Raw genomic sequence first — 26,395 nt, forward strand, 5'->3', positions numbered from 1 at the left:
TTAATAACATCCCCTCGATACTGTCTCACTCTCGAGTATTAATGTATGCCGATGATGTAAAGTTATAAGGATATGGCATCATGTTATCTCTAACAAGCGGACATTGATGCGTTTCAGGCTTGGTGCCTAGCCAACCTGTTAAACTTAAACTGCTCTAAATGTAAGGTAATGACCTTCTATAGAAGCCCTCCTCAATTGGTTTCTTACATCCTTGATAGTTTACCGCTCGAGCGTGTTAACAGAACTTCTAATCAAGTTATTGATCTAGGTGTCATTCTTGATCATAAACTTAAATTTGACTCTCATGCTAAGACCGTGGTCAAAAAGGCAAGAATTGTTTTGGGTTTCATTAAGGAGTTTGACGATCCGTACACGAGTATGCCTCATGTGTCTGGTCACCACAATCTATCCATCAAGACAGAATTGAATCCGTTCAGCAACAATTCTTGTTGTTTGCCCTTCGTGGTTTTAAATTGGGATCCGCGTGTGCAGTAACCGTCATACTCCTGCAGACTTCTGATGATTAACCTTCCTTCTTTAACTAATCGTAGAACCATGCTGGGTGTAATATTTATCCATAAATTAATTACCGGTGAAATTGACTCTTCTATGTTGGCTAGCCAATTAAATTGCTCTATCCCTACTAGAGTAACACGTAATTTTACACCCTTATCGCTTCAATTTTGCTCAGCTATTTATACCTTGCATGAACCGTTCAGGGTTCTCTGTGATGACTATAACAAGCATTACAGAGTGTTCTGCTCGGAGTCTTCTATTCTAAACTGTTTAGCTAGTAGTCTTATTTTTATTTTTTGTAATTGTATTTGTGCATATACTCGTAGCTTGTATTATCAATTGCATTAATTGTGGCTTAAATTAGTGGGCAATACAAGTTGGTTTATTAACTTGAATTATAGCTTTGTGGTAAAGGGGTGGTGACAACTATAAAATGAAAGATACTTCATATATATATACTATTTTAGAGGCTACATCTCAAGTTTTGCGACTCTAGCTCTTATTTTTTACCAAAATTTTTAAATAAAACAGGATTTTGATATCGATTCTTATCGATTACTTGGAAACGGGGAAAGTTATCGAATATCGGAAAAAAACTCGACCTGCGCGGGGACTAGGAGGCATAGAGCTAAAATTTCAAGACTCTAGTTCTTATAGGTTCTGAGATCCTTGCGTTCATACATACGGACAGACGGACAGACATGGCTAGATCGACTCGGCTGTTGATGCTGATCAAGGATATATATACTTTATGGGGTCGGAGATGCTTTCTTCTGCCTGTTATATACATTTGCACAAATACATTATACGCTTTTTACCCATTTTTAATGGGTTTAGGGTATAAAAATTTGAAGTCGAAGTTTTAAGTAATCGGGAAATCACTCTGATTTCTCCCGTTATGCAGTTGCCCTATCAAATTTTTCTAAGCAAATATCCTTCTGTTAAAAAAATTACCTTCCAATTTCCACATATTCCTAAGAAATTTTTTACCATTGTCAATTCTAAGCGTAACACATCTATTTTGCCTTCTTTGGTTAAGTTTACAAATGAGTGCGCGAATACTGATAAAAATCAGCCTTATCTTTATCAGTTACAGAGATCAAACAGATTCTTAAATCATAAATCCTTAAATAGTGTAACTCTCGAGTATTAATGTATGATGATGATGTGAAATTATGCCTTGCATATAAAGATATGGCATCATGTTACCGATTACAAGCCGACATTGATGCGTTTCAGTCTTGGTGTCTAGCGAACCTCTTAAATTTAAGCTGCGGCAAATGTAATGACTTTCTATAGAAGCCCTCGCCAATGGGTTTTTTACATTCTTGATAGTTTACTGCTCGAGCGTGTCAACAGTACCTGTTATTAAGTTAATAATCTAGGTGTCATTCTTGATCATAAACTAAAACTCGACTCTCGCGTTAAGACCGTGGTCAATAAGGCCAGAATTTTTTGGGTTTCAACAAGCGATGGACGAAGGAGTTTGACGATCCGTACATGACAAAAACCCTTTATATATCTTTTGTACGCCCTATACTTGAGTATGCCTCTTGTATCTGTTCACCCCAATATTCTATCCATCAAGACAGAATTGAATCCGTACGGAAATAATTCTTGTTCTTTGCTCTTCGTGGCTTAAATTAGGATCCTCGTGTGCGGTTGCCGTCATACTCCAGCAGACTTCTGATGGTTAATCTTCCTTCCTTAATTAATCGCCATGTTGAGCCATGTTTGGAGTAATATTTATTCATAACCTAATTTTTTGTGAAATCGACTGTTCGGTGTTAACTATCCAATTAAATTTCTCTATCACTACTAGACTAACACGTTATTTTACACGTGAACCGTTCAGGGTTCTCTGTGATGACTATAACAAGCATTACAGAGTATTCTGCTCGGAGTCTTCTTTTCCTCGTATAAAGTCTTCTATTCTAAACTATTTAGCAAGTAGATAGTCTTATTTTTATTTGTAATTGTATTTGTATACATAGTCGTAGTTTGAATTCGTTTTTTACTTTGCAACTCGTGTCGTATATTACTCGACTGCGCCCCTCGGTCAGTTGGGCGGGAGGTGGTATGCAGTACATTGCATCGGGATTAGCATTACAAAAAAAAAAGGAGCGATTTGTGGGTGTGAATTTACAAGTTATTCACTCGAATTCCGGACGTCTAAAATCGTGTTGAAAACTCTTGGAATGATGCAGCTGTTTCAATCGGATACTGGATTATACATCAAAGAAAAGTTTCAGAGATCATTTAGTTTTTCAGGTGAGGGTTTAATATGTTGTTTTTTTCATATTAAAGAATAAAAATATTGCCGTTAGCATAAAATCTGATCATGGCAAGAACATTGTAAAGGCCATCGAAATGCTCAATAATGATGCGACAGAAGAGTCTTGAGCCGATGAAGACATAAGCGGAGCAGAATTTATGGAAATTGTGCAAAATGCTGCTTCCTGGTAAATATGAGTATGTTATCATCTTCTTTCTATAAATAGAGAAGAATGAAAGAAGATATATATGTATATATATTTATATATATATATATATATATATATATATATATATATGTCATTAACATTAAACTTGCGCAGACGTAGCTTAATGGAGCACAACAAAAGCAAAAGCTAAGACAAAACAAGTAAGAGGTTCTAGTCGGGAGCTCCCGACAAGTGGATAGCCTGAACCCTCTTCTTCCAACACCAAATGCCGCTCGAGCTACGCACTCGTTTGATTTAGTAGTAATTAAGAAAAATAAAATAAAATAAAAAAATTTTCCCTGGGCAGGGTTCGAACTCGCAACTAACCGCACCACTCCCTTGCCGCTGCCTCTACTAAAAGGCCACACCAATAATTGAGCTTCAATATCGAAAAAAACCATTTAAAATAGGCAGCACAGAAAACAATACAATCGCAATTGCAATGCTGTTGATAGAATTCAAAGCAGACGCGCATGAATGTGTGTGTGTACATGTATACAGAAATTCTTGGAATTGCGCAGCAGCTAAGCTGATAACACGTGCGCATATAACTTTTGTGTTTCTTAACCGATCTTAATAAAATTTTCGACAGTACATCTTATTGTAGAATAGAATAAAGAATATTTGTGTATTCTCAAAAAATCAATTGCATAAATTGTGGCTTAAATTGATGGGCAATAAAAGTTGGATAATTAACTTGATTTATAGCTTTGCGGTGGTAGCGGGGAGGTAGCGATAGCTATAAAATGAAAGATACTTGATATATGTATACTATTCTAGAAGCTACATGTCAAGTTTGGTGACTCTAGCTCATATTATTTGCCGAAAATTCTCAAAAAACAGGATTTCTAAACGATTTTTATCGATTACTTGGAAACGGGGCAAGTTATCGAATATCGGAAACAAACTAGATCTAAGCGGGCATTAGGAGGACCTACAGCTAATTTCAAGTCTCTAGCTCTTATAGTTTCTGATATCCTTGCGTTCATACATACGGACGGACGGACAGACGGACAGACAGACAGACGGACATGGCTAGATCGACTCGGCTATTGATGCTGATCAAGAAAATATAGACTTTATGGGGTCGGAGATGCTTCCTTCTGCCTGTTACATACATTTGAACAAATACAATATACCCTGTTTACCCATTTTTAATGGGTTCAGGGTATTAAAATGTGGGTATAAGTGTCATTGAAGTGTAGGGTTCAATCTATTGTCCTCAAGTATTTTATGTTATATAGCAGTCAATGTTTTTTTTTAGAATAATTGTTTAAAACAAGTAGTTTAATCTTTTAATACATTTGGTATATGAAATTAATTAAATTTTAAACCAACCGGAATGAGGTTACAAGTTCTAAAGCACAAACTGTTTTAGTTGAGAGAGAATTATCGTCCTCCACTGATACGAGTGCATCAGGAGAGAAAATACTTTTTTATGCATATTTGGATAATATGCAGACAGTAACCCAAACTTAAGAAGATCCAACATCTGAAAAATTGGCGGCGATATATTTAGAAATTGAAAATTTCGATATGGCTTATGGTCGTTTACCATTTGAGAGAAAAGTATTGGATTTTGATCAACAAATTATATTGAAACCACCTTTCCTCAGTGAGCTTGCACAGGTAGTGCTGGCCAAACCGACAACTCAGGTGTCGGGCGAAAGAGCATTCTAGGTTGTTCACTTTATTTTAAGTAAAAAGCGTATTATGGTAAGCGCAGTAATAATAAAAATACACATATATAAATAAACTATAAATTATTGAATGGGTGTTTGCTTATAGCATTGAATATATGCATGTACAAATACATACATATATAAAAAAGCTTTCAGGCGGAATGAAATAACGTGTTCGATGGAGATTAGTTTTTTTCTGTTTTTTGTGTACAGAACGCATCGAAAATATGTGTTAACTGTTATTTGCGATCTCTGTTCCTAGGTACATTTATAAAGTACATACATTTAAATGGCAGGAGTTAAAACTTTTCTGTTAATTAACATTTATCTAACTATGATCTATCGATAAACTAGCGATATACACACACATAGAAATGAGCAGTCGTTGTTGTCGCGACATAGTCGTTTTATGTCTGCAGCAAAGTTGAAATCATCTAGACTATTATTTTCAAACAATTTACTCTGTATCATGAATCAATACATATTATTACATATGGCATTAATAATAAAAAAATAAACAAAAACTAAGGTGGCTGGAGCAAGATCAGGATCTCCGAAATGCTGCTGAAGTTTGGCTTAAAATTTGTAAAGTTATTACAAGTGGCTATAAACATTAAATTGAACAATCCGAACCCTGTGGCATACCAGCAGACACAAGGTTTTAAAACGATCGTGGTGTCAATCATTTAAAAAAGTTGTGCCGTTACTTTATATAGAAACCGTTACTTTTGTGGTATATACAGACACGAAATGAAGAAAACGCCGATAAAGAAGCACAGTTCGAACGTAGAAAATAGAAGACAAAGAGAGACAGGAGTAAAGATGCGTTCGGGTGGAAACGAGATGGCAAATGCTAGGGAGGGCAGTGAAGGAAATACTGTTGATACGAAAACTAAACAAACGCCACAATAGAAAAATGGTTCGACATTTTGAAAAAAATGCAGCCCCTTATAACCTCACAGAAGAAATAAAAATATATGCATGCTAGGGGAAAGATGACCGGTGCAGCTAAACTTTTTCTTGAGGCGGAAAGCGTATGTATGATGAGCAAAATGAAAAACATCACACAAATTAATTTTTAAGCTTTTATTTTACCGACTCTAACTAGTTTTTCTAAACTTTTTTTTGCATATAGTTATTATTCTAAGTATTCTTCTTAGATATAAGGCACAAAAATAACAAAATTCAAAACACAAAAGGTAAAAAAACAGTCAAAACTAAAAAAAGGCAAATATTGCGCTGTCAATTAATTCTTTGCAATTGGGCAATGATCCGTTATCTTACGATGCAACGGTTGTTTCCTTTTTTTTTGCTTTACTTATTAAATTCGCAATATGGTGAAATACATTTTAGCTGAATTTTGAGAATAAATCTTGGGGAAAATTGTATTTAGCGAAATGGGACCACGAACAACTATCGAGCAGAGAGAACTCGTTCTCAATCATTTTAAAAACGGTCATTCGCGCAGGAAAATTGGTGAAATTGTGCAGAGTATAACATACCGATTTGTCCGAGAAAATAGAACCCACGATAAGGGGAGAAATGCTCCCAACAAAATTTTTAATTCAACCGACGAGCGTTATATTGTTCGGAAAATCCGGGAAAATCCAAGGCTTGCCCAGGAGCACTTTAATAAGGACGATAGTTTTTGGAACACCGTCATATTCTGCGATGAGTCCAAATTTAATATTTTTGGCTCTGATGGAGCCTCATATGTGTGGCGTAAACCAAATACAGAGCTGCAAACAAAAAATTTGAAGGCTACAGTAAAACATGGCGGTGGGAGCGTTATGGTTTGGGCCTGTATGTCGGCAGCCGGCGTTGGAAATCTGCAATTTATTGAGACGACAATGGACAAATCTCAATATCTTGAGATTTTGAAAAATAATTTATTAGAAAGTGCGGAAAATCTGGGCATTCGGGATGTGTTCAGATTTTATCAAGACAATGATCCGAAACATAAGTCGGGTATTGTTCAGACATGGTTGATCTGGAACTGTCCACATGTTATGCAGCCACCGGCACAGTCGCCAGACATAAATGTTATTAAAAATTTGTGGTCCATTTTGGATTCAAACATTCGCAAACGCAAAATATCTAATAAGTAAGATCTAAAAATTGCATTGGTTGAGGAATGGGCCAACATTTAGCCACAGGTTACCCAAAAGTTGGTAGAATCCATGCCAAAAAGGCTCAAAATGGTTATTGACCACAAGGGTGGTCATACTAAATATTAAAAAATATTGTTTAGCTGTAAACTTTTTATTTGAAATTGAATTAAGAAAATGGTTGAAATAAGCTGTGACATTGTTTTGGGTTGTGATTTTGTTTTTAGTTGTTATAAGATGTTAAAAAAAATATTTAAAAAATATATGAAGTCATAGTTTAAAACTTGAAACAATAATTTAAAAACCTGCATTTATATCATTTGAATATCATTCTTAATTTAGTTTTTATAGCTTCCCAAAGTTTTTTTTATGTACTGGTTGAAATAAGCTGTGAGCCACTGTATAAGCGTTTGACCATAAACGAGAAGAGGAAAAACTAAGAATTAGCTAGAGCCAGTGTCAAACCGCAAAGTGCGCAAGGCCCTAAAAAAAGAATATTACTTTAACTGTGGCACAGGTGATCACAACTATCCTGAAAAAGCTTATAAAGTTGATAAAGTTCGCGCCATTAGTGATCTCGTTCTTATTAAAATAAAATGATAAATGCTACTGAAAGTGATTGTCTCAAGAATACAGGTTCAGGTATGCGTGTTGCCGATTTTTGATTGACGATTTGTGATTTTTGCATATTTCACCGAATTATTAATGATTATTAAGAAAATTAACTATTTTACCCGGTTGCTGTTGACAATAAATAGCTGGAAGTGTCTCGTCATCGTTTTACAAAACATCGATAAAAATAGTTATCGGTATTTACAATTTGGCGTGTATATCCAAGCGTATGATAGACATTTATAAGGAACCACATTTGTGCGAGTGCCATTCGCTCAGCTGGTGTTTTGAAGTAGTGTGTCGTTTGAATAGCAAGCGTAAATGTATAAATGTTTGAATGTATTTATGCACCGTACATATTGGAAATTTTAAAAAATATTAAATTATATTTTTAATTCTAAATAAAGTTTAATAATTAATTTAATTTGAATAAATTTAATTTTAAATATTAAATTTGAATTACTATAAAATTACTATAAATAATTAATTTTTATTTTATTTTTTTAATTCAAATTTTTAAGTTAAGTAAAATCACTAAGACAAATAAGTTGTCAGTTATTAATAGGTCTCAGAGACAACGGGCTACAAGGTAGTTAAATTAAATAATAATAACATAGAGGATCAACCAGAGCTTTGAAAAGAGAAAGATTTTAATTAAACTGCGAGAAATAGGACTAAGCAACGTAACCAAGTTCGTACACAAGACCTAGATTAAAGGGTAAATGAACAGAGGAAAAATACTGAAGACCCCTCGACTCGACAAGCTAGTGCTCCTTTTAGGCACCAGGAGCAATTGGAAAATATTTTTCGTCGGTCGAGCTTATAGGCCAAACGAGCAGAGAAAAAATACTGAAGACCGCTCGAGTCGGGTTAGGAATCAAAGATCACAGGTTAGAAAAAATCCGATATGCAGAATAATTGAGCAAGCTCGCCATAAAAGTGCAAGGCAAAGTGCTCGAATTTACGCGCCACAAGTCTTTTTGACGCCAATAGAGACCATCGAATTAGCCATATAGTCATATAACTGCCAAGCAGGGTCACGATCAGGTTTGCCTTTGTTGCAAATGTTATGGTTTCCACATCATGTCAAAAAAATTTTTCGTGAGTTTATTGAAAGCAAGAGCAGTTCTGCACTGCTGCAAGCTCCGATTTTTAATATCCATACTTCATTATACCATCTGTCAATAATAAATATAATTTTCATAAAAAATGTATTCGCAACATTCTATAACAATTGGTCTAGATTTTCCCGATCTACTAGATAGTAAGAAAAAATAAACGCCATTAGACGAAAGTATTATTTCCCCACTCCTTTGCTTCATGATTCTTAAGTCTTATGGATATGGCCGACAAAATGCAATAAAGGTCTCAGTGGTCAATGTACCAATTCCTGTCCAACGCTGTTACGTCCCTTCCGAGGTGGTTTAATGAGAGCGAGATAGTTCAGATTTATGTGAAACCTAGGATGTAATATAGCCATAATTTCATGACGGAAACCATTAGGGCCTCCATTGCTGATGCAATCAAATTTGTGGTCAACACCGTGCTTAACAAAAAGCATTTAATTACTGTTACAGAACAGTGGTAGTCGGCCTTTTCGTGTGACGAAGTTCCATTTGTTGCTCCTGCTGTCGACAGGCAGTAAGTATCACAATTAGTAGAAAGATCTGCTCAAGCCTCTATTAATGAGCAAAATAATATAGAAGATATTAATCCAGGAGGCCAGGAAATATTGTTAGAAAAGTCCCTGTCAAAAATATTGCCAAGCAAAGAATAGTTATAGCTCCTGGAGAGGGTCAGCGTCCCTTAGACATGATCGAAGATTGTGACTCAGATAAGCTGGCCATACCAATTATTTTTCTGGCATTAATAAAAGAACTTAGAAACTTTGATAAGTGGAGCTTAATAATACAAAATTGAAATTGATGAATATAAGGAACAATACCTCTATTTTCTTGCGCAAGCACAGCGTCACACAAGACATTTCGGCAGCACAAGCTCCTAATGAGGAACATTTAGAATACTAAATACGTCACGGTGATGGGTATAGGATCTGAAAAGTATTCGCACTTCACCACAAAAGAGAAAAATGTCATGGCGATCATAATGCAGAGTGGTTTTCCGACTTTTTTTATAACCTGATCGGCAGTAGAAACTATATGGTCAGAACTGTTAGTTTTACCTTCTAAGAACGTAGACAAGTTAGATATTTCCAAAGAATTAGGAGTCAATTTAAGTTTTGATATGAAGGCCTGTCGGATTAGAGCTGACACTGTTACTTGTGCAAGGTATTTTAATTTTCGTTATAGGCTTAAGGCTATAAGCTTTAAAACTAATTAAAAGGGAAAGCGGTGCTTTAGCAAATCGTAGGGTCGTAAATCAAGTTGGTAAATTGAGTTTCAACACAAACTATACACTGCATAGATATGTCAAAAAGCAGAATAATCGGATACGATAAATCGCAACGACTGAGCCCCATGGGTGCGACCCACGACCATTTTAGTGTGCCCAGATTGAGTAAGACTGCTGAGAGTGGCAGCCGATGCCGGCCCCGAAAGCCGAATGTTCAGTATGAAGCCGCATCTCGCTCAGCGCACAACGTCGCTGCGGCTGATGCGTTTTCATAATATATGTACATATCTTAGTTTTAAATCCTTACAGCCCAAATATATATGTGTGTATGCATGTGCAGAGTGTGCCTCGCTCCCACTCAATGCTTTGCGCAGTTGTGTGCATATCTTTCTCACTGCATATCTTCTAAAAAAGCACCGAGATCTACAAACACACATATGTTTGTGTTGTGTGGATGTATGCACAAGTAGATTACGCACACATTCAAATGCTTTATAATGTATTTCTTCGTCCAGTCAGGCATAATGAGAAGAATCTGATATATTTATATTTATTAAAAATTTAAAGAACCTAAATGATATATTTATAATTAACTTATTTTGCTTTAAAAAAAAAAAAAAAAACTAAGTCGTATTTCTGCAAGGGTAATTCATCTTCGGCTTCATCTCCAACTTTTGCGACTTGCTACTTGTGCACACGCACACTCTTTCGAGAAAGCAGTTAGGTGACATTCTTAAAGGGTTTGGCCTGTTCATGTGCAAAACTCCTATTTTTCATAGAAGCTGTCTGGCTACGCAGCCAAAACAGCTGGAGCGACCTCGCCACTGATAAGAGCAGCATCGTCTTCTTATCTTGTAATACTTGCTCTGCGAAGCAACTGCTTAAATTTCGCTCTTTAGATTATTTACATTAACCTGCACTCTTCGCTGTAATAATCTTTTATTGGCCTAGCATTACCCCAGCGAAGGCCTCGATGCTGCACGTCGAGCTAGTTAAGTTCGTTCGCTTCATGCATTTGGTACGCATCGGCCACTTGCATTATAAAAACATATTAATTCGGGTTCGCTTGCCTACAAAACTATTGTTCTTAAATAATAAGCACAGACCAATTCGGGTCTGCCTGCTTGTTGTAACTTATAACGAATATACAAACAAATTTGAACACAAGAAGTGAAATAAAGTTAATCATTTCTTTTTTTGAAAGCTATTGAAAATGCTCAATAGCGCAACATTTTGGTGACCCCGGCGTGATTTTTGTTGTTGTTACATTATTGCTTTACATTAAAGCAATAAACTTAAAAGATCAGCAACCTGACATTTCGTTTTATGCGGCTTATTCATATAAGCAATCGCCGTCGCTTTGCTTACTCTGCTTAACTTATGTACAAGCTATTGCCGTTGCTTCGTTACATAGCTTGACACTTGCGTTCGCCGAAGTTCTTACAGCTATTGTTTTTGAGCGGTTTACATGTACCAGCGATCACCGTTGCTAGGTACTCAGCTAGTTTCGCACACACTTTCTATCGACGCTTCTAATGGCAACAGAAAATAACGCCTCTAGTGAAGTGCTCTCTGAAAACAGAGTGACTTTTCTGAAGCGCAAAGTCATTTCAATTTATGACAGTTTGCAAACACTTCAAAATGCTCTAACTAATTCGACACTTAGTGCAATTGATGAGTGCGGTCTTAGTGTTAGGCTGAAGCAAATCGAGCGACTTCAGGCCTCATTTGATATTACTCACACTAGAACACAAGAAATTGGTAGCCAATTGCGTGAGGATTTCGACGAGATAGCCGTTTCTATGGAAATTTCGGTTCGGAGTGAAATCGCGAAAAGTGTCTCAATATTGCCCTGCTCAACATTTCGCGACCAATCTGTGCTGCCCGCGCAGAGAGTTAGAGCTAAGGCACCGCCGGCATTACCCTCATTAAAGTTGCCTACGTTCAGTGGTGGTTACACAGAATGGGCCGACTTTTATTCTATGTTCACAACCGTCATAGAAAAACCATCCGGATTTAGCAGATATCGAAAAGCTGCAGCATCTTCGATCGTGCCTGAAGGATTCAGCGCTGGACGCAATTCGATCATTAGAAATAACAAACGATAATTATGCCATAGCACTTAATTTATTGGAGAAAAGGTTTAACAATAGACGTTTGGTTTTTCAGGCACACATACTTGAGATATTGGAGCTCAAGAGAGCGGCAGGTGGATCGGCCGTGGCGCTAAGGGAGTTTTCCGACCAATTAACCGCACACATTCGCGCATTAAAGAGCATGGGCAACACCGAAAAGATGGCTGGATGCATCGTTTTGCAGATTATCCTACAAAAGCTGGACCCAACATCACAAGCCAAGTGGGAAGAAAGGCTAAAGTATTCGACGTTCGTCAACTTAATACAATCGTGGGAGCATATGGCTACGTTTCTGGAGCAGAGATGCCGAACAATGGAAACAGCAACTTTTGCTATGGCAAGGTATGTCCCTAGCCATCAGGTGGGAAAAACTAGAGCAATTAACACAAGTATATCGTCATTTATCGCCACTAACCACGACGCCCCTGTCTGCGTTTTTTGTGATAGCCCTGGTCACGGTATATATAAATATTTCCCGATTTGGAAAGTTGTCCCCTGCATTACGGCTAAGGGGGGCAAAACGACTTGCATTGTGCTTGAATTGCCTAAAGAAAGGCTATCAATTGCGATCAATCAGCTCTGGATGCTGTCGGACCTGCGGGGCGAAGCATTATTCCCTGCTGCATTTAAATAATTCTGGTTTTCCGTCTGGTCAGCTGACTGCGCCTGCTGATTCTTCGTCAATTGCCCACGCCTCTTTCGCTATGTCGTCGCCATCTACCTCCTCCTCTCTTGTTGCCCAGTATTTCAATAGTGATGTTGTCCTCTTGGTTACTGCTATGGTGTTCATTAAAAATCGCTCCGGCACTTTGATACCTTGTCGTGGCCTTTTGGATTCCGGCTCTCAGCTTCACCTTATATCGTCTCGCCTTGCTCAACAGCTTCAGTTAAAGAAGCACAAGTCCTCAGCCATTGTCTCTGGTCTAGGAGGTTCTCGTTTTGACACAGAAGAAAATACGGTCACTATATTGATACAATCCCGATTAACTGAGTACTCAACATGCCTCACAGCCCTGGTAGCGCCTACCATAACTGATAGTCAACCGAATTTTATAATCAACACTAGGAACACACATTGGAATATTCCCGCTAACATAAAACTTGCAGATCCGTCTTTCTTTAAACCACATCGCGTGGACTTGCTGCATGGAGCTAGTTGGTTTTATGAGCTTCTCAGCGTCGGCCTGATAAATCTTCTCCCAGGGCTACCATGTCTTCAGAAAACAAGGCTTGGTTGGGTAGTTTCTGGAGGCGGGCCGCGTTTGGGGGTTCTAAATTGATTGCGAAGCATACTGCGGGCAAACTTGAGTCAAGTTCTGAAGAACGTGCTGATGAATTGGTGCTTCGATTTTGGGAGATAGAAGCCTGCTTGGAAATTACACCTACCATATCAAAGGAAGAAACTGATTGTGAAGAGCATTTCTTAAGGACTCATACCAGATTGCCTAGTGGCCAATATTCGGTTCATTTACCCTTCAAGCGAAGTTTGGAATGTCTTGGGACGTCATACCAACAAGCCTTTCGTCGGTTCCTGACCCTGGAACGAAAACTACAAAATCGTCCAGACCTGAAGATTCAATATTCAAATTTTCTAAAGGAATACTTGGATCTCGGTCATATGTCGCCTGTCGCTCCAGAGTCCGTAGGACTTTATCAATATGTTCTTCCTCATCACTGTGTCTTTAAAGAAGACAGTTCAACGACAAAGTTGCGAGTCGTTTTGACGGCTCCGCAGCTACCTCGTCAGGATATTCATTAAATGAACTATTGATGGCTGGTCCTGTTATTCCAAGTCCGCTGTTTCACATCATTCTTCGCTTTCGTAAATTCTCGGTCGCCCTAACAGGAGATATTGGTAAGATGTATCGCTGCGTACGCGTTACGGCACCGGACGATTTCCCCCAATGCATTCTGTGGCGAGACTCGCCAGAACAGGATGTAAAGATTTTTTAACTGGATAAAGTTACATACGGAGCAAAGCCAGCATCATTTCTCTCTGTCCGTGTTATGCTTCAGCTGTCTGTGGATGAAGAAATTAACTTCCGAATTGAATCTCGGATTCTGCAAGGTGACTTCTACGTTGACGACCTCATTTCAGGTGGTGACTCGATTCAAGAAGCAAAGGAAATTCTTAGTTCTTACTCATTTGATACAATGCATATATCTATAAATTCATACACAGAAGCAGGCATCCTGGATTAACAGTGTGTGATATACAACATGGGACCCAACTCTTACTGCGGCTCGTCCAGAGAGCACACCTGTGGGAAGCGATTAAATCACTGGGATCGAGAAAAGCTGTTAAGCCATCCAGTTGTATCGCATCACTTAACCCTTTTTTGGATGAGTTCGGCATTCTTAGAGTTGATGGGCGCCTGAAAAACTCTTCGCTGGCTTTCGAAGCTCTCCATTCAATAATTCTTCCGCGGCACTATCCCATCACAGATTCACTCATTACAAGGTTTCACAATCAGGACTTACACGCTGGTCCATGGGCACTTCTGGCTCATATTCGGTTACAGTATTGGCCGATTGGTGGAAGGAAGACCGTATTTAAGGTGGTTGGCAAATTTGTGAGAAGCTTTCGTGTCAAGCCACGATTAGTAGAGCATATAATGGCTGATCTTCTCAAAGAACGTTTGACTGCTTGTCGAGCCTTTGAAGTCTCTGGCGTTGACTATTGTGGACCATTTTTCTAAAAGCCAGACGTACGTAATAAAGCTCCAGTCAAATGCTACATTGCTGTCTTCGTCTGCTTCGCGACTAAAGCAGTTCACCTGGAGCTGGTCAAGGATCTGTCGACGGCTTCATTCTTGAATGCGCTCAAGAGTATTATATCGGCCATCTCAGAAATGGTCGGATAACGCTACCAACTTTGTCGGCGCCAAGAACGAGCTTATGGAACTCAAGCGTCTTTTCATCAGTCGCGATAATTTTGGCGAAGCATCATTTTAATCGTGCTGTCGGCTCTTAACTTCGAAGAACTTCGCACCCTAGTCTGCCACATAGCATCGATAATTAACTCCAGGTCATTGTTTCCTCTTTCAGAAGATCCCGCAGACCTAGATGTGCTCACTCCAGCTCATTTCTTGATTGGTGCGCCCAGCTCATCGTTCGTTGAGCCTGATGTGATGCACCTTCAATTCAATCGTCTGGATGGCTGGCAACGCGTAACACACCTCCAACAACTGTTTTGGTCCCGCTGGCGTGAAGAATATTTACCGCTGCTTCAGCAGCGCTCCAAATGGCGTACTCCGAAACCACGCCTATGTGTCAACGACCTAGTCCTCGTAAAGGATGAAAATCTGCCGCCTCTAAGGTGGCCAGTGGCGAGGATCTCGGAGCTAATCGTGGGAAGTGATGGAGTCGCTTGCGTAGCCATCTTGCGCACCGCAACAGGAGAGATAATCCCATGCCTTTCAACGGGGGGAGAATGTCTACGCAGTTAAAACAGCTGAAGCGACCTCGCCACTGATAAGAGCAGCACCGTCTTCTTATCTTGTAATACTTGCTCTGCGAAGCAACTGCTTAAATTTCGCTCTTTAGATTATTTACATTAACCTGCACTCTTCGCTGTAATAATCTTTTATTGCCCTAGCATTAAGCTATGCGAAGGCCTCGATGCTGCACGTCGAGCTAGTTAAGTTCGTTCGCTTCGTGCATTTGGTACGCATCGGCCACTAGCATTATTAAACATATTATTTTGTCGCAATTGTCGCTTCGCTTTAATCGGCACGTACCAATTCGGGATCGCTTGCCTAAAAAACCGATTGTTCTTAAATAATAAGCACAGACCAATTCGGGTCTGCCTGCTTGTTGTAACTTATAACGAATATACAAACAAATTTGAACACAAGAAGTAAAATAAAGTTAATAATTTCTTTTTGTGAAAGCTATGGAAAAAGCTTAATAGCGCAAAAGAAGCATTTGTGTGTTTGTGTGCGTGTTGGTTGCCTGCCTGCCCTATGCAATTTGACAAGATTTGAAGATTTTGGCATTTCTGATTTTCGAGCTCTACACACACACAGACACACAAATTTGTGCGAATGAGCCGATCAAGGGTTTGTCGTGAGACAGAGATATTTTCATCAATGGGTTCGTAAAGTTGGGCGACGGGCACGGTGTTTGTTTTTTTGGCATGCCTGCGGTGGGCTTGCGGCAGCGTAAGGCACAGATGTGTGAACAGTCAACGAAAACAGGTGAGCCAGCAAGTCGCAAAAATTAAACATTTTCAATTTTACGACTTAGTTTTTTTTTATTTTAAGAAAAAATAGATCCTCACAGTACAGAAAAACTTAGAAAATAAATAAAAATATATCAATTAGATCCAGTACCACTTCAACCTCCGAAGAGATAAGACGTGTTACAGCAAAACCTAAAACCGCGACAAACAGCAAACCAAAACCAACACAAAGTTCACAAAGTTCAGCAAACGAAAAACACAACAACAAAAACAGCATCAACAGTTATCGCGGGCATCTGCCCAACAATAACAAACATGCACGAACCACCGGACATAAGAACACACGGACTATAATCCAACAACACAAACCTAGGCGAACCCAAGTACATAACATTAAAACGAAACGACAACAACACTTTTGAAAACGTTTCACCGTTCGTTATCAAAAAAACAATTGACTTCGCTTGCGATGGGGAAGTTGAAACATGCAAGAAAACAAAAAACGGCTCACTCTTAATCAAAACAAAAAACAAATTACAAGCCATCAAACTACTAAGACTAAAACTAATGACAAATATTGAAATCACTGCCACCGAACACAAAACTCTAAATTCCACAAAGGGAGTCATTTACTGCAACGAATTGCGCGGCATAGCCGAAAATGAAATACTCATGGAACTAAAAACACAACATGTAACAGAAGTTAGAAAAATCTTAAAAAAACCACCAACAAACACAAACTCTGTTGAAAACAACACTATGCTAATAGAAACTGGACTCATCATAATAACTTTCGGAACCTTGAATCTCCCAGAAAAAATAAGAATCGGCTACGAAACAGTCCGAGTGCGCCCGTACATCCCCTTACCCCTACGATGCAGAAAGTGCCTCCGTTTTGGTCACCCAACACCAGTATGTAAAGGCATAGAAACATGCATAAACTGCTCAAACGCAAAACATACAAATGAGAACGAACTTTGCAAAAACGAAAAAAATGCCTTAACTGCAACAACAATCCGGATATCGATCACCAACACAGCCCCCTCGACCGCAAATGCCCTGCATTCTTGAAACAACAAGAACTAACAGCTATAAAAATTACAGAAAAAACAGACCACAAAACCGCACTTAACATCTATAACAATCGACACGGCCAACACGTCAGAACATCTTATGCAAAAACTCTCGCCAATACAACACAACACTCAACCATCACGCAAGCACCAAATAAACCAAATACTCATACGCCAACAAACACATCGCCAATCACCCAACTCACACCCCTTACTAAAACAACACACCAAACCATCTCAGCTGCACTGCACGCCCACAGCAGACTCAATGCAGCCTCTTACACAACATCATCAACCAAAACACCACCAGCACCATCACCAACATCTGCACAGCAACCTAACTTGATCGAACCAGAACCAGAAGACATGGATACCGACATCACCCACCACACCAAAGCAACAAACAAGCCATACACATCACACCTCACAGAAGACCTAAAAATCAAACTATTTGCTAAAGATAAGTCTAACAATCTTTCTACCACCCTCAAAACAACCAAACCAAACACTAAAACCAAATCCAAAACCTCAAACAAAAACAAATACACAAACAACAGCGAAAGCGATTCCATATAAAAAAAAAAAAAACTTAATTCAATTTAACACTTAACCTTAACTTAAACCTAAATCAAACCAAACCCATAACACTCATAACCTCAACTCAATTTAATTTAACCTAAACCTAAACCAAACCCATAACACCCAAATGTCAAAAATGTCACTCATAATACTTCAATTGAACATCAAGGGTTACACAAACAACTACAGTGAACTCTCAACTATAATAAAAAAATACTCACCACAAGTCATTTGCCTCCAAGAAACCCATTATTACAACACAAATACCCCCATCCCCGTCCCAATAAATTACCAAATCTATACAAATACAGCCTCCAACCGATTCGGTGGAGTAGCCATATTAGTCCACAAATCCGTACAACACACTCAATTAAACCAACCTAGACCCCTAGAAACTCTTGGAATAGAGATCATGTCCAAAACAAAAATCAGAATCTTTTCAACGTACATTCCTCCCAACAAAACTTTTTCACTTAAATGTTTAAGCGACCAGTTTGAAACGCACAATACCAACACCAACCAAATTATACTAGGTGACTTCAATAGCTGGCACCACTCCTGGGGATCACATCAAGACAACAGAAGAGGCAGAATCCTATCCAAATTTATCAAAAACGCCAACCTCACTATACTTAACGACGGCTCACCCACCCACTTCTCAACTCACAACACACTCACCCATATAGACCTTTCGTTATGCTGTCCCCAACTCACCCCCCTCACTAACTGGAAAATACTCGAAGACCTCCAAAAGAAGCAGACTGGCAGTTTTCTCAAAATTAACCAATGATATAAGCGAACTTATACCTAACAGTACAAACATCAATAAAGAAGCGACAATCCTCAACAAAATAATCCTACAATCAGCCCATCATAGTATACCTCAGACAACCCCACAACACTACAGCAAAAACACCCCATGGTGGAATAAGACCCTGACCAAACTTAGGACAAATAAATTCAAAACCTGGCAAACCTTCAAACACTTTAACAGTACAGAAAATCTCATTAAATACAAACGAGCTAATGCACTCTTCCGGAGAGAGCTAAAAATATCAAAAAATAAAGCTATGACCGACTTCACATCCACAATTTCACCCAACACCCCGTCAGACAAAATCTGGTCAAACATCAGACGTTTCTGCGGACTTAATCCAACAAAAACCATACATAGTATCACAGATCCAAATAACAACCTACTCACGACAGACACATCCCACATAACTCAACTTTTTGCTCAACACTGGTCAGACCACTCCAAAGACGAAAACTTCAACCAAAACTTCACCGACAACAAATACACAGCCAAACCAACCAACTACATTCCCAGTGAGACAGCACAGACAATAGAATCTGATATTACACAAATAGAACTCCTAGCTGCACCACTCCTGGCGTTAATAGAATATCCTACCCCACTGCTGCCTATCCAAAACTTTAGAAAAAATAATAGCCGAACGCCTATGGTGGTTTGTAACCCAAAAAAACCTCATCCACCCCAACCAATCGGGTTTTAAACACGGCAAATCGGTTTCAGACGGTCTGCTCCTTGCAGACCACCTGATAACCAAGTCGATGAAAACAAAAAAGCACACCTCTGTCATTGCCCTTGACTTTTCAAAGGCCTTCGACAGAGTCGGAGTGCACACTATAGTCGACCAGCTAATCAGCTGGAAAGTTGGCCCTAAAATTATTAACTTCGTCAAAAACTTTATGTCAAACAGAAAAAAAAAGACTGAAAATAAAAAATAGCATTAGATCCCCATATCCCCTCTACAACGGCATCCCCCAAGGTTCGCCAATATCGGTCATTCTTTTCTTAATTGCCTACAACAGACTCGCTTACATCATCAGCCTACAAAAAGAAATACAATTCAGTGCCTATGCCGACTACTTTTTCCTTATTATTCCCCTCAATAGACAAAAAAACCAAACGTACAACCTCAACAGCCTCTTCTCAAAAATTCACGAATGGTGTTCATACTCAGGAGCCTCACTCTCCCTAGAAAAATGCCAACACATTTGCCGAAAGCAGAACTGCACATGCAACATTTCATGCAATAATACCCCAATTCCCTCAGTCTCCAACCTAAAAATCTTAGGACTAACAATAAACAATAAATACAGATGGGACTCACACATAAAACAAATTCAACCGGCCTTAAACAACAAACTTAACATAATTAAATGCCTATCAAGCCCGAAACTAAACTGCAACACACACACGCTTTTAAATATAACTAAATCAACCCTAATCTCAAAAATAAACTACGCACTTTTTATCTACGTCCACGCACCTAAATCAACCCTCAACAAACTCACTTGAGCACTTCGCTCAACCCCCATCCCCAACCTGCTTTTTGAAGCAAACGTACCCACAATAGAACAAAAAAGAGACCTTATCACATCTAAAACATACAAAACACTACTACACAGTTCAAACTCACCACTTTACAAATACATTAAACAATACGGGACCCAAAAAAGAAGCAAATTAACGTCAACACTAGAAAAAATCATCCTCTCATGCAAACAACACAACATTCCCTACCTCCCTTTTCCTAACAAAACAACCACCCCCAATGGACATTTTCCCCCTCCCTTATCAACACTACACTACAAAAATTTAGCAAATCAAACACACCAACACCACGCCAACCGTATACAGACAACAATTTCTGGAACTCAAAGACAAATACAATAACCATACATTCATATACACAGATGGCACAGCCACTTTTGCCATCACCACCGAAAATGAAATCCTAAAAAGATGCATTCTACCCCACTACTCATCAGTCCTCTCAGCCGAAACACTAGCAATTCTAGACGCAATAAAACTAATTCAAAAAAGACCGGGCAACTACATAGTCGGTTCTGACTCCCTCGCATCCTTAAAATCCGTCCGGAACATCAACAACAACAACTTATATCCCATAACCATTAGATCCATCCTCACAAAAACTGCCCCTAGAATAAAACTCCTTTGGATACCTGGCCACTGTGGCATTGAAGGAAACGAGCTAGCCGACACGACAGCCAAATCCACATACAATATGCCCCTACACTATACCCCTAACTTTAACACTACAGACATAACAAAATTTCTGGCGAAGGAGCTAACTTATAAACTCAAACAAAACTTAGAGCTCTGCAACAGATGGTACAAACAACTAAACACAAACCCAACAAACACAACCCTTTACCTAAAAAATATAAATCAAAAAAACATTACACGCAGCGACCAAATTAAAATAGTTAGACTCAGACTAGGACACACAAGATTCACACAACAACACTACAACAACCCGGACAACATCATACCCTGCCCAAACTGTCATACAACAAATGATCTGACAATTAAACATATCCTCACCAACTGCACTGCAACTTCATACTTAAAAAACCAAATATTCCGAAACAGGTGCCCCCTATCGCTTCTCGAAAACCCAACCCCTGAAAATATCTCCAAAATAATTGAATTCCTTAAAACAACAAACATGTATCGCCTTCTATGACCTAACCCAATGTGTAATATGTAATTATGTAAGTGTAATATGTATATAAAAAATGTAAATAAGTATAGCAGCTAGCCGAAGGCCCCCGCAGCCAGTGCTTTAGAAATAAGTTAGTCTTAATTTTTAATTATACCTAACTATTATATAAATAAATAAATCAATTAGATCATTTAAGTTTTTGATTATTATAAATATATCCAATTCTTCTCATTATGCCTGACTAGGCGAAGAAATACAATATAGAGCATTTGAATGTGTGTGCCTTTTGCTACCACAGGCACAAAGGGCAGACAATTGAAAAAAATATCTCTGGCTCGCGGACAAACGCCGTGATCTACTTGAGCATACATTCACACAACACAAACATATATGTGTTTGTAGATCTCGGTGTTTTTTAGAAGATATGCAGTGAGAAAGATATGCACACAACTGCGCAAAGCATTGAGTGGGAGCGAGGCACACTCTGCACATGCATACACACATATATATTTGGGCTGTAAGAATTTAAAACTAACATATGCACATATATTATGAAAACGCATCAGCCGCAGCGACGTTGTGGGCTGAGCGAGATGCGGCTTCATACTGAACATTCGGCTTTCGGGGCCGGCATCGGCTGCCACTCAGCAGTCTTACTCAATCTGGGCACACTAAAATGGTCGTGGGCACCTATGGGACTCAGTCGTTGCGATTTATCGTGATCCAATTATTCTGATATTTGACTTAATATGCATTTTATAGTTAGTGGTTGCAGTTAAGGGGAGCCCCCCACATTCGTGGCATGTTTTGGCTGAAAAATGCCCCGAAGGTTGACTTGCAATAAATCAAGCGTTCCTTTTGTGACATCCATTATTGAACAGTTTATCAGAATTCATATTAGTAGTTAGACGTAAGTTTGTAGATTCCATTTGTAGATTTTGTATTCCACACCCTCCCATGCATAAACAAAATAATATTCCCATTAGAATAGGGTGCTGAAAATAATCATGTGCATCGTAGAAATTTTGAAACAATTCAGCCTGTTTTAGCATATGCGGTTGATCGTGAATCTTTAAATAACCTTGCTATTTCAACAACTTTTTGTCCCACGACAACCAACAAGTCCCAGAGAGGAATTTGAAAGCTAGTGCGTGAAGCAGCAAACGAGCAAAACTTGCAGTATGCTGTAAGTTGCTGCGCATAAGTTTATTTCGAGTTCGGATATATCCGCCCAGGAAGCCGTAGTAGATAATAGATTTCGAGTATTATGTTTTCAAGAAATAAATCCTCAATTAAATGTCTTAAACATAATGACAAGAATCTAGATTTAAAAGACAACAGATTAATGGAACTTCCAGTTATAGATCCAGCTGAATGATTAGAAGATATAGTCAGGTCACTTAAAGAAAAACGTGATTTTTAAATTTTTTGCGCAATGTCAATTATGCGGTCGTGAAGCATTTTTCGGAATCAATCGCTCAACTCTGCATTCCATGATTTTCTTAACAGTAAATCAATCTGACTCCGATTAAGGGCCTTAAATAATGCAATCAAGATTAATAGTCTTTAAACTTATTATTATTATTATATTATACTATATATGAAATATCTTTGGAAGGCTCCAAAATGTTTTCCTAGTTTGAGATTCGTTTTAAACAAATTTTTAAAAATACTTCTTCAATCGGCGGTATTTAGATAATAGTCATACGTTCCGTTAAATTTTTTAAGCCAACTCTAATGATCTCTACAGTGGAATTTATGCTTCATAAGTGTGAGATCTTTTCAAGTATTTTGAGCTCGCACAAATCATGCGACAAAGGAAGGATCAATCGTTTGATTCAGCATAAAATAATATGGTATCAGGAAACATGAAAGATTATCATATAAGTCTGATCTGATAAAGCATTTTTCAGCAATCGGATGATGCCATTCATCTATTTAGTACAAATGCACATATGCAAATGCAACGGATCAATTTACTTCTTTGGTTTCTCTGCGCAAACTCTTTTTCCTACATAGCAACAAATAGAACTAACCAAGCTGATTGAACAGGCAGTTAGGAACGCTTTTAATCCGGTAACAGAGGAGGAGCCACAAATATATTTCAACAGAAATTTTTCCGATTCCGAGAAGGTACCAGACATTGTAAAATGTCTCAGAGAATTTTCAGGAAAAGCCAGTGAGTTTAACTCATGGAGAAAATCAGTAATCAGATCCAAAATATTTCGCCATTTTGCATACAATCAGACATAAGATTACCGGAGAAGCCAATACAGCATTAGAGTAGTATCGTACGCTTCTTAACATACGCAGACAAACTGGACATTGGTACCTTAGAGGCAGGGTTAATATTACCGCTTACTATCAAAAAATGTACGAGATTCTCTCATTATTCCAAAATAAAATCGACTGCCTAGATTATAAGGAGGACACATTGCTTGCACCGACCAATTCTAATAATGATAAGGCATTAGACACGTTCATAACAGTAGTAAACGGCAACTTGACAAGTCTGTTAAGTGCTAAAAGACCGACAAGCTTGCCAGCGGCCTTGAACACCTGCCTTAGGTTGGACAACCTAAGGTATAGGGCGAATCAGGCTACTACTGTTTATAACACCTTGTCGCATAACGTTAGAAATGGTCCGCAGCCACAATATTACAACAAGAGAGGCAGACATATACTTCAAAGACCAGTACGTAACTAAAACTTGTTCCCAAAATTAGCACATTTTGGACAGGGTTAGCCTAGATTCGTATAACAGCAACAACAATTCACATCTGAAATTCGGCTAAGGCATCAATTTCCACTCACACCGATGGAGGTATTTAGTTAGAAATGAGGAAGAAAGAGAGAAATGACACCAGCTCAAACAAAAATTAAGTCAAACCTTCACTCATTCAGGCACCCATACCGAATGAAATATGATTTGCAGCAAAATCAATATGAGGCGAAACCAATATTACTCATTACGCAAATATCGATGATTTTGGCAAGGGGACACAATTTTTTCTCTCGTATGAACTAGGAACCTTTGACAGTATCATAGGCAACGACACTATGAAAAGACTATTTGACGTTATTACAAAAATTCAAGTACACATAGCCAACATACAACTTAGACTTCCGCATTTAGATCGCAACACCAGCCAAACAATTTAAGAAATAGTTAAAGAATGCCCAGGCCATAAAAACTAAAATCGATAATCCAGTCTATTCTAAACCTTATACTTGCCCTATAGCATTAAGAGATGAAATAGATAGGCAAATAAAAGAATTATTAGCCGACGGTATTATTCGACCGTCGCGTTCCCCGTCAGGGAAGAAAAAATACCGCCTGGTTATTGATTATAGAAAGTTAAGCGAAATTACCGTTGCTGGTAGGGAACCAATGCCAGAGATAAACAGGATTTTATTAAACATCGGTGTTCTCACCGAAATTGTTAATTTCTTCATCACAATCGATCTTAATAGCGGATTTCATCCAATTCCGACAAAGAAATGACAGTTTATTCAAATAATAATGGTAATTTGAAGTCTTAAGACTCCCTCTCGGGTTACAATTCGTTTTCGAGACGTTTGAAAGAGCTTATCGCAAAGTCCAATTAGAGTAATGCGAATTTATGAAAGATAATTTATAATTTTTAGGATTCATAACCACAAACCATACAATGCATAGACTTGTCAAAAAGCGGAATAATCGGATACCGATAAATCGTCAACCCCATGGGTGTCCGCGACCATTTTAGTGTGCCCAGACAAAGTAAGACTGCTGAGAGTGGCAGCCGAGCGCCGGCCTCGAAAGACGAACGTTCAGTATGAAGCTGCATCTCGCTCAGCGCACAACGTTGCTGCGGCTGATGCTGTTTCGTAATATATGTATGTTAGTTTGTAAATCTTTTCAGCCCAAATACATACATATGTGTAAGTTAACGCCAGCTAAACCAAAATAGGCTGACCGGATGCGTGTGCGACAAAGTTGCCGCTCAGCAGTCTGCAATTTAAACATGCGCAAGGAAGTTGCGATCCCCAGCAATGCAATATGATCCGTACGCCAAGCGGCCACTGGAATGTGTCACGAGGCGCATGGTCAGCATTCTGCCAACATCGCTGCCGGGAGTCCGTAGCTCAAGTTATGTTTATAATTGCATGCTTTAATCAGTTTTATAAGAACCCTCGAATGGTCAAAGCTGACCCGCGAACAATAAAATATAAAGAAACAAACTTCTCGTTATTATAATTTGTATATGCGTGTGCAGAGTGTGCCTCGCTCACACTTATTGCTTTGCGCACTTGTGTGCATTTCCTTCTCCCATAGCTGCTCAAAAACCCCGAGATCTACAAACACACATATGTATGTGTTGTGTGGATGTGCGCACAAGTAGATCGCGGCGTTTGTCGCGAGCCAGAGATTTTTTCTTCAATTGTCTGCCCTTTGTGTCTGTGGTGGCAAAAGGCACACACATTCAAATGCTCTATTATGTATTTCTTCGTCCAGTCAGGCATAATGAGAATAATCTGATATATTTATATTTATTAAAAACTTAAATGACCCAAATGATATATTTATCTCTATATGTAAAACTGTTTGTCCTGACTGACTGACTGATTGGTGATCAACACACAGCCCAAACCATAAGAGCTAGGAAGCTGAAATCTTCACTGTAGTTACCTTATGTGATGTAGGTGCACGTTAAGACGGGGTTTCGGGAAATTCCACTCGCAAGTGTGCAAAAATCGCGAAAAACGTTTGTATGTAACTTTTTTGTTTACCATCCGATCGGCCCCAAACTTATTTTCAAAGATCTTTGTTCAAATTCATCTGAGGGGTGTTTCGCACTTTTCGGAAAACCCATTCCTCCTTGGTGGAAATGGAGGTCACAGATTTGGTGGGTGACGTTTCACGCTCAAATTCATTTCCAGAGATCTATTAGAAAAAGCATTTGAGACGTGTTTCACACTTTTCGCAGAATTCAAACTTCTTCGTGGGGAATGCGATTTAAAGATTTTTTGTTCGAAGTTTTAAGTTGTGTCCGATTTGCTTCAAACTTATTTTCAATGCTTTCAATAAGAACTTAATGAATACGAATTTCGACGATTTGGAAAATTCCACCCGGAACAGTGGTAAATTGGCGGAAATCGGTTGTATGAAAGTTTTTTGTTTACCATCCGATC

At 38.7% G+C, this 26,395-nt stretch overlaps 1 protein-coding gene across 3 annotated transcripts in view; it reads right to left on the reverse strand.

The window, feature by feature from the left end:
* Positions 1-26,395, reverse strand: part of stac (C2 and C2B_Munc13-like domain-containing protein staccato) — a 151,275-nt gene that overhangs the window by 69,276 nt on the left and 55,604 nt on the right. The gene's annotated exons all lie outside the window — the stretch shown is intronic.

The sequence above is a fragment of the Drosophila montana genome, unplaced genomic scaffold (genome assembly GCF_035044405.1).
Source record: "Drosophila montana isolate Dmon_TW-CO22-7 unplaced genomic scaffold, ASM3504440v1 contig_329_1, whole genome shotgun sequence".
Lineage (NCBI taxonomy): Eukaryota > Metazoa > Arthropoda > Insecta > Diptera > Drosophilidae > Drosophila > Drosophila montana.